The following is a 9987-nucleotide window of genomic DNA, read 5'->3' as shown; positions in this document are numbered from 1 at the left end:
ATCTTGTTTTAACCGGAGTGGTTTCGAATTCTATTTTGTCCATTAAACTCTTGATTCATGTATTTTCAACCTTCAAGTTATCGTAATGTTCCTTGTTCCTCTTTTCTAACGGATTGTTTGCAATCTCGTTCATCTTTGTTGTTTTCTTTCTTTCATTTTGCTCAACCTCTCAAGGTTCATGGTTTCACTCGTTTGTCGAAGAAGCAACTTAGTTTTACCTCTTCTCTTCCTCTTCCTTTTCCCTCCGGTGCCATCCTAGATCTCGGGACGAGATCCTCTCGTAGTGGTGGAGTGTTGTAACGCCCCGGATGCAACTTTCCATATTCGTAACTCCAACTCTTGCCTTTTCCGGAGATGCTATATGATATTTCCTTCGTGGTTGGGTTTTATTTGTTGTTTTGCATTTCGTTCTTGTTATGCATCTCGTCTCATGTCATCATCTGCACTTCATCTGCAATTCATCTGCATGTTTTTCAAAACTTGCATCCGTTCTGGTTCCATCGTTCTCTCCATTGTACGTTCTAAGACCGACCGGGTTTTCGATTCCCTCTTGTTAGACCGCTTGTCCTTGTTGACCTTCTCTCAGACCAATTGGACCCCCTCTCTTCTCTCTTTCACCGAGACCAACAAAACCCCGCCTTGTCCCCGTGGCCTTTCGTCGGACCCCATTGTCTTTGTTTTCCCCTCTCGTCTAAATGTCCACCCTCTCTTGCCAGCTCGCAGCCCCTCGCGCGCGCGTCCGAAACTCCGCCGAACCCGACCCGCTCTGTCGTTACTGTTGGATCCGAATCATCCCCAAACATCCCGAAAACATCTCCATTTTCTTATTTGGACTCCCTACCTATATTTTTCTCGACCGTTGGATTTTAATCGGAGGCTCCATTTTGCCCCTAAGCTAGTCCACCCAGCTACTTAAACAACCTAACCCTAAAAACTAGGATCTGTCCCATCCATCCCATTCCTTCTGCCGCCACCTGACCAACTCACTTCTCTCTCGGGATCCTCCTAGATCTGATCCACCCAGCACCGCTCCTCCTCGAGCCAATCCCCTCGCTCGATCCAGCAGCCGTCTAAACCTTCCCCTTCCTCACCTCGCTGCCAGCCTCTGCCCGAGCCCCTATCCAGGAGCTCGCACCCGAATCAGGGGAGAGGAGCTCCCTGCCGCCGTTGACCACCAGGCCAGCCCCTCGCGGCCCTCTCCTTCTGTTCCCTCTTCCCTGCATCTCTCTCTCCCTAATCTCCTCATCTCTCTGTACCTCTACAGGAGCTCCAGCGCCATGGCCATCCCGAGTTCGGCCCGCGCAGCTCGGAGACTCCAAGCCCCCTCGGTCCAGCAGTCCAGGGGGATGCCGTCGTGCCCGTGCTGCATCCCGCGAACCCGCCGGCGACCCCAACCTTCAGAGGACGTGCGCCGTGCACGGTTGATTCAAAAAATTAGTTGCCATCAGTGATGGTAGTTGATGAAAATGCCATGACTGTCATTATCCTACAATTTGAAATGCACCTAACTAGATCTAGGGTTCAATCGCAACAATCATGCCCTGAATTCAACAACAAAAAACGCCCTACACTGATGGCCATAGCATTTCGAGGCAAAATCAGAACTAACATCTAGAAAATCCCCGCACAAAACACAGGCAATATATAGATGCGGCCGCGGACCAGGCGAGCTACACCGGCATGACTGCCGCCGCCGCGGCGACGAAACTGCGCAATGCCACTCTAAATGGCAAGCACGCGACTCCACCGCCGACGAGGACGCCGGAGCACCGCGAATCGGCCGAAATCTTGAGGAAACACGAGGGAAGATTGACCATAGATGGGAGGGCGGCAGAAATCGCAGGCAGGAATGTGAGCACGAAGGAAGCCTTACCTTCAATCTGTTGCTGCCCTGGCGACGACGCTCCGGTCCGGCGAACCCCACCAACGGCTGTGAATGCGGTCGACTCTTCCGCCGCCGCCGTCACCTTCTCCTCTCGGTTTCTCCTCAATCGAATGCAACTGGTGTGGATGGTGGGTTGGGGAGTAATGAATGGGAGGGGAGTAATGAACCAGGAGGGGAGCGCGAGTGGTAAGTCGTGGGAGACGGCAACCGCAGTCGGGCATGGCGTGCGGGCGCGACGGCAGTTCCACCGCACGCCCCGACTCACAACGCTGACCTCGGAGGAAAAACAGGCATGCGGACGAACTGCCTACATGCCACACACGGGACTTGTCCTACGTGGCAAACCAAATCCACCTTTTCATGTCAAGATTCGTGCAAACAGCAATGAACGACGATTCAGGCGTGCGGGTGAGTTGGGAAACGCCCACACGTGTGGGTGTTATTGTTTCAAATTGAAGCACGTGAATAGAGGAAGCATTATATTTTAAAACTGAAGGAGTAGTTTTTTTTTTCAAATACTCGAGATGGCTATGTGGGCTTGAGGTGGCGACTCGCGCGAGGCGGTACGTGGACGCGGAAGTCGGCCGGTAGGCATTGTCCAGCACAACTGCCCGAGTAAAATAATCCCGGTATACTTTTCTTCCCGTCCTTCCATCAAAAAAGTGAAGTCCCAAACCACGACTAGTCAAAACCGGTAACCGATAAGCGGTTTCACTTTCCCAGGATTCGCTTATAAACTCATTGGCCATTCCCATTCCATTCCCCACCAAGAACAAGTTCACCGTCCAATCCCAGTCCGGCAGCCCCGCATTTGATCCCCTCGACCGGCATCCCATCCCCACCCCGTCCAGGAGGATGCACAAGGCGTCGTCGCTGTCGGAGCTGGGCTTCGACTCCGGCGGCGCGTCGTCGGGCTTCTTCCGGCCCGTGGCCGACGGCTGCCCGGTCACCCGACCTCCTCCGCCGTCCCGCACCGCCGCCTCACCAAGATCTCCGTCATCGGCGCCGGCAACGTGGGCATGGCCATCGCGCAGACCATCCTCACCCAGAACCTGGCCGACGAGATCGCGCTCGTCGACGCGCTCCCCGACAAGCTCCGCGGCGAGGCGCTCGACCTGCAGCACGCCGCCGCCTTCCTCCCGCGCGTCCGCATCGTCTCCGGCACCGACGCCGCCGTCACCAAGAACTCCGACCTCGTCATCGTCACGGCCGGGGCCAGGCAGATCCCCAGCGAGACCAGGCTCAACCTGCTGCAGCGGAACGTCGCCCTCTACCGCAAGATCGTGCCGCCCGTCGCCAAGCACTCCCAGGACGCGCTGCTGCTCGTCGTCTCCAACCCCGTCGACGTGCTCACCTACGTCGCATGGAGGCTCTCCGGCTTCCCCGCCAGCCGCGTCATCGGCTCCGGTACCAACCTCGACTCCTCCCGCTTCAGGTTCCTCATCGCCGAGCACCTCGACGTCAACGCGCAGGACGTGCAGGTACTAAATCACTCCTGAATCCATCCATGAATCCATCCTTCAATCCATGATTCATTAGCTCGATCGAGCTCGTCGCCGGATTGGAGCTCCATCCATGAGTCAGTACTCAGTAGCAGGGGCGGAGCTCTGTAGGGGCTAAACCGGGCCATGGCCCGCCCAGGATTTTGACCCAATTTTTTTTATATAGGCATCTCCCAAGCCCACTAGCCCAGCCCACGTGCATCCTCTCGCTTTCACGCACAGAGCAGCCTTGCTCAAAAAAACACGCACAGAGCAGCCGGAGAGAGGCAGGCAGCGCTAGGAATCCCTACTCCCTAATTCCCAAACTGTCCCACAGTCGAGCAGGGAGCACAGGAGCAAGCCGCTGCCGTCGGCGAACCGACAGCGTCTATCCTCTCTCGCCGGAATCCCTGTATCTCACAGCCACGGTTCAGCCCCTTGCTTTCCTCCCTTCCCCCGACTCTCTGCACCTGCTCACAGATGACATCTGCTTGGGCTCGGCCACGCCGTCGTGCTACTGGCCTGCGGCCTGCCGAACCACTTCTGGCGACTGACGCATGAGCAGATCACTGGATGAGCTCTCCTAGTCTCCAGTCTCCTACTGTCCTCCAAGAGTAGAGCAACTGTCAGAAGCAAGAGGTAATTCCCCATTTTATCATTTTTGATCAGTTCTTTACATCTACTTATGAGTCATGAACTCATCTATTTTCAGTGTCCAGTGTTTATAAGAAACAGATTTTATCCATATGGAATTCCACCTGTACAGAATTCTGTTGACTGTTGAGTGTCCAGTGGGATTTCTAACCATTAGCGCCAACTATTCATCTGTTTTGAGTGTCCAGTGTTGAACTGTTGATAAAAAATAGTTGTGTCCATTTGATAAGAAAGTGAATAGCCTGATCTTATACAAATTGCAACACAGGTAATCATGGGCAAGGAAAATCAATCTCAGAGAAGAATTGATTTGGTTTTTAAAAGGAAAAGAGATGACATAACTCGAGTTCAGGAAAACCAGATATTGCCGTTGCTTGAATTGGAACAACATAACCAAAACCAGTACGAATAGGTTCGAGCAAATGAAGCTGTTACATTCGAAGGTATTGAGTTCTTGCAGCGTGCAGCGAGACCCTGGAAGATGAGAATCTTGCCAATAATCTGTTAGTTCACATAGAGGGTGGAATTCTAGAGAACTACAGCCACGAAGATGTCGTTGCAGATTTTAGAAGCAAGGGTGACCGGAGAGTCGATTTGTAGTATGTGAGTAAGTCACATGTCTAATGTCTCAAAGCTTTTGTATTAGCTAACTTAATAGTGGTTCAGGGTTAAAATGTATTTTGTTGTATATATACATACTGCTTGCTCCATCCGGTAATCATACTGATGCTTATGATTCAGAATTTCAAAAAAAATTGTGCTCTTGTTTAGTCTGGCCCACCCAGCATTTTCTTTCAAGCTCCGCCACTGCTCAGTAGGGATGCCACGCGGCGGTGGCGCCGTGCGAGCATGTGCCCGTCCTTGACTGGTCTCCCCATGCGACAGTGTCCAGTGTCGACATTCAGTAGTAGTAGTACGTTATGTTGTTTTTATTCGAACGGCCAGGCTTGTTGATTACGTACTTTTGGATCATGTGTTTGGTGGATTGATACCTACTAATCCCTCCGTCCGGAAATACTTGTCGGAGGAATGGATGTATCTAGATGTATTTCAGTTCTAGATACATCCGTTTTTATGCATTTCTGCGACAAGTATTTCCGGACGGAGGGAGTACTAATTTGTTCATATGTTCAATTAACTATGGGATGGCTGGGTGAGCGCGGTAGTTGGAAATTATTGTGACTTTTGAAACTTAGATAACAACTTCAGTAAACTTGGGTTCTGTTCAGTATCTGTTGATGTTTGATTTACAGAATTGCTCCCTTCATACAGAAATATAAGAACATTTGGATCACTAAAGTAATAATGATCTAAACACTCTTCATACAGAAAGTATTTCTTTACAGAGGGAGTACTAACCATGAAAGAGGGTTTTTTACCTGCAATCTTTAGGCCTTGTTCGGTTGCGTGTGAATCCGAGTGGATTGAAGGGGTTTGAGGGGGATTTAAACCTCTTCTAAGTCAAAACATGAACCAATCCTTGCAAATCCCCTCCAATCCTCTTGGGGAGAGGATTAACCGAACAAAGCCTTAGTGTTGTTTTTTCCCGAACAAGCCAGACTTTCTTCGTTTGTTTGGTGGGTCCGTGGGTGGATAGTTACTCCTTAGATCATATGTCTGGTGATCGTTAGCTACTCTGTTCATATGAATACAAGACTAGATGGCTGGGTAAATGCGGTACCTGGAAATTACATTGACAATTTGACATTACAGGTGAAATCTACTTAAGAACATTACACAATTTTTTTTGGTGGAAATGGTCCGTAACTGAAAAATGTGATGGTACTTGAAGGCAAAGAAACTGTCTTTTAATTCCTAATGTACTCCGTATATCAGAAATTGCTACTAGTGTGTGTGTGTGTATATATATATATATATATATATATATATATATATATATTTGTTTTGGATGACGAAATCAAATACCATGTGGTATAGTGTCATTCTCTAAGTTCAGTCTTGTTTTGAACACAACTAGCTAGTGTTTACTGAATTTGATCATGGAAAAGCCGAATTGAGATAATTAATCTTATAATGCATCAATATCACATAGAATATTTACCTATCGGTATCAAGCTATAAATCATCTCTTTTCAGAAAGAATTTGAGTTCTTTTGTATGGTACCCAATTCCCCTAGTAATGTGATGGAGTACCAGTGTAATCTGAGAATTCTGGATCTAGGGATGAGTTTTTGTCCCTCCCAGAAAATTAATCAACATTGGATTGAATGTGTTGTAAGACTGAATTTTTATCACAGTTAGAGAATGGAGATGCATGCTCATTGATAATAGAGTACTGGAAAATGATCACCAACTAACCAAGCAAAGCAAATGGGTCCATGTGCAGGCATACATGGTGGGTGAGCACGGCGACAGCTCGGTGGCGATCTGGTCAAGCATCAGCGTGGGCGGGATGCCGGCGTTCAAGTCGCTGCGCGACAGCCACCGGAACTTCGACGAGGCGGCGCTGGAGGGGATCCGGCGCGCCGTGGTGGGCGGCGCCTACGAGGTGATCGGCCTCAAGGGGTACACCTCTTGGGCCATTGGCTACTCTGTTGCCAGCCTCGCTGCTTCCCTCCTCCGCGACCAGCGTCGCGTGCACCCTGTCTCTGTCCTTGCCTCGGGCTTCCATGGCATCTCAGACGGCCACGAGGTGTTCCTCAGCCTGCCCGCCCGCCTCGGCCGCGGCGGCATCCTCGGCGTCGCCGAGATGGACCTCACCGAGGCCGAGGCCGCGCAGCTCCGGCGCTCGGCCAAGACGCTCTGGGAGAACTGCCAGCTCCTCGACCTCTGACGCGACTTGCTGTGAAATCCTGAAGCATTTACAAGAACTCTACTGCTATATGTTGCTCTGTTGCTGCTCCCACACGAATGCTTGTGTAATTTTGGAGTGTTTTCTTAGGGATGATGAAGTAATGTAACGCCTCTTAATTTCATGAAATAAAATGCGATTTGTGCCAGCATTGCTAAATGATGGATCTTGGATGGTGTAGAGCATCGAGGCTTCTATACAGAAGCCAATAAACCATCTATTTGGGTCATTGTAGTTTAGGCAGCAAGTTTTTTTTTTGCGGGCAAATCAGAGAGCTTTATTCAACAAAAGAGTTGTCCCGGCAATCAGCTAGAAGGCTGCTTACCAAGTAACTAGGAGTCTCGTCAAGCCAGTAGTCGGTCACATTCAAAGTGCATGCACGTTTTGCACAGAGATGCGCCGGCAAGTTTGCTGACCTGGTTACATGCTGGATCTCAAAAAAGGAAAAATCAAAAGCTAGCTCTCCTATTTGGTCTAAGATGAGCCACAATCGAACGTGAATTGTGGCGAGTGTTCCAGAGTTGTACCAACTCCTGGCAATCTGTCTCCATTATCACATGCGAGAGGCCTCGAAGCTTTGCAAATAAAACTCCTTCCCGCATTGATATAGCTTCCATTAAAAAAGGGTCCGAGATCTCAACAAACAGCTTGCACCATGATCCCAACAGCGCGGACGCGGAACGGGCTATACCACCCGCCCCTCCTCTTCCTTCCGCGATGTTAAGTGCACCATCCGTCGTGATCTTCACTATCCCTGGCTTGGGCGGTCGCCAGCAAGGTATGAAGATGCTCTTAGATTATTGGCCCCAATAGATACTCCGGGAGGTACTAGTATGGGATCTCACATTAGAGGAGACCAATGAGATCAACCATAAAATTTTGTATTTCGTATTTAGACATTTCGTGAAAATCTGAAATTAGTTGACAACATACCTGCAGGGTATGTCTACAACTCCGGAAAAAATCAGCTCAAACCTTGATGTACATTTAGAGATTCAAAAAAGGCAAATTAAATAGTGGAAACTTTGGGTGAATACTACTTTCACATCTGAATTTATCTTTTTTTTTCATTACTATAGGTCGAATTAGGAGCTGAAACTTTTTGAGATTGTACATCAAATGTTGATGTGTGTCTATAATTTTTTTAAGAATGTTTGAACATGTAGATCTCACATTAGACGAGACCAATGAGATCGACCACAAAATTTTGTATTTAGACATTTCGTAAAATTCTGAAATTAGTTGTCAACATACCTGCAGGGTATGTCTACAATTCCAAAAAAAATCTGCTCAAAACTTGATGTATATTTAGAAATTCAAAAAATACAAGTTTGAATATGAATAGTGGCAGCTTTGGGTGAATAGTATATTGACACTGTTCACATTCGATTTTTTCCTTCTTATTTCTATTACTAGAGGTCGAATTAGGAGCTAAAACTTTTTGAGGTTGTACATCAAAGGTTGATGTGTGCCAACAATTTTTTTAGAATATTTGAACACGTTTTGTATTTTCAAAAAACTTGATCTCACCTAATGTGAGATCCTATACCGCGGGAGACTTGTGAGATAGCTCACATTATATGATATCAATGAGATCATTTTTTAAAAAGATCTACATGTACAAACATTCTCAAAAAAAATTATAGACGCACACCAATGGTTGATGTTTAACCTCAAAAAGTTTCAGCTCCTAATTCGTGCTACATTAGTAGAAACAAAAAAGACAAATTTGACGTGAATAGTGTAAAAGTACTATTCACCCAAGCTACCACTATTCACATTCGAATTTGTTTTTTTATCTCCAAATGTACATCGAGTTTTGAGCTCATTTTTTTCGGAGTTGTAGACATACCACACATGGATGTTGTCAAATAATTTCATATTTTTACGAAATGTCTGAATATAAAATTTTATGGTTGATCTCATGATCTCACGTAATGTGAGATCTCATATAAGTCTCCCCCGACCCATCACAGTGTCGCTCGAAAGGTCGTCCATCTATCCCACGTGGAATAGCGACCACGCGTACATGAATACGTAGTTGTTGTGCCATCTCATGTGATGCTATTTAGTCTGATTTATATCTTCTCTCTTTTTTTCTATCTTTTTTTCCTTTTCGTTTTTAGTCTTTTCATTTCATTCTTTTCTTTCCCCCTCGTTCTTTGAACTTTAGGGCCTGTTTGGGACTACTCAGCTTTATCAAAATCAGTTTCACTTTACCAAATCCACTTAGGCACAGTTTCACTACCAAAGAGAATGTTTAGTTTTCATTTAGCTCCAACTTGAAGAGTGGGAGGAAATGATCTATTTGATTGGATGACGGGGGAGAAATGAATGGATATCCACTTACTGCTGGCAATGGTTGGTAATTTCCCTCCAACTCCAGCTTCTAGAGTTTTTTGGAGCACCCGCTAAAGAGCTTCATAAAAATTGGGAGTTGTACCTCAGCTTTTGTTTTTTTTGTGGAGCGGCATATCATGGAGCTGGGAATGTATCCAGTGCATCCCCACTCGTGGTGCTACCGGTGCACCGGATGACATAGAGTAGTTTAAAAAATCTAAAAATATTCTAGCACGTCACCGCAACATAAATGTATGATGTCACAAAAATCTAAAAATGTATAAGATGTTCCTTCAACATCAATGTAAGTTCGGTGCACCGGTAGCACCAGAAGCTTCGGTGGATCAGATATTTTCCCTCATGGAGCTACCCAGTTTGACTTGTATTTTTCAGAGCGGAGTTGAATTTGAAGGAGCAGAGCAGTCCCAAATAGGCTCTTATTTTTTCTAAAAGAACCATGCATAATTTCTTAACAATTCATTTTTTTTAAATCTTGAATATTGTTATAATATTTTCATATTCCTTAAATTCATCATTTTTTCTAAATTTTGTGATCATTTTTAAATAATTATTCTTAAATGGAAACATGAATATTTTAAATTTTAGAACATTTTCGAAACCAATATAGTTGTTCTAATATTTCATGAACAATTATTAAATTTCATGAGTGTTTTTTTAGATATAACTTGTTCAACTTTTGAACATCTTATACATTTCATTTATAAGTTTTTTAAAGTTTCCTGATTTTTTTAAATTCGTTATTTTTAGAAATCATAAATATTTTTTCAATTCACGAACATTCCTTGAAGTCAAAC

The 9987-nt window shown here is 46.2% G+C and overlaps 1 long non-coding RNA gene and 1 pseudogene across 1 annotated transcript; both read left to right on the top strand.

Annotated features, from left to right (window-relative positions):
- Positions 1 to 2629: 2629 nt before the first annotated feature.
- LOC123136048 (L-lactate dehydrogenase A-like) lies at positions 2630 to 6983 on the top strand (annotated as a pseudogene).
- LOC123136049 (uncharacterized) lies at positions 3374 to 4790 on the top strand. The gene is made up of 2 exons (XR_006466523.1): positions 3374 to 4005; positions 4289 to 4790. It is a non-coding gene; the product is annotated as an uncharacterized lncRNA (long non-coding RNA).
- Positions 6984 to 9987: the final 3004 nt, after the last annotated feature.

The sequence above is a fragment of the Triticum aestivum genome, chromosome 6B (assembly GCF_018294505.1).
Source record: "Triticum aestivum cultivar Chinese Spring chromosome 6B, IWGSC CS RefSeq v2.1, whole genome shotgun sequence".
Classification (NCBI taxonomy): domain Eukaryota; kingdom Viridiplantae; phylum Streptophyta; class Magnoliopsida; order Poales; family Poaceae; genus Triticum; species Triticum aestivum.
The sequence above is the reverse complement of the archived record's forward strand: the minus strand, read 5'-3'. Positions and strand labels throughout refer to the sequence as shown.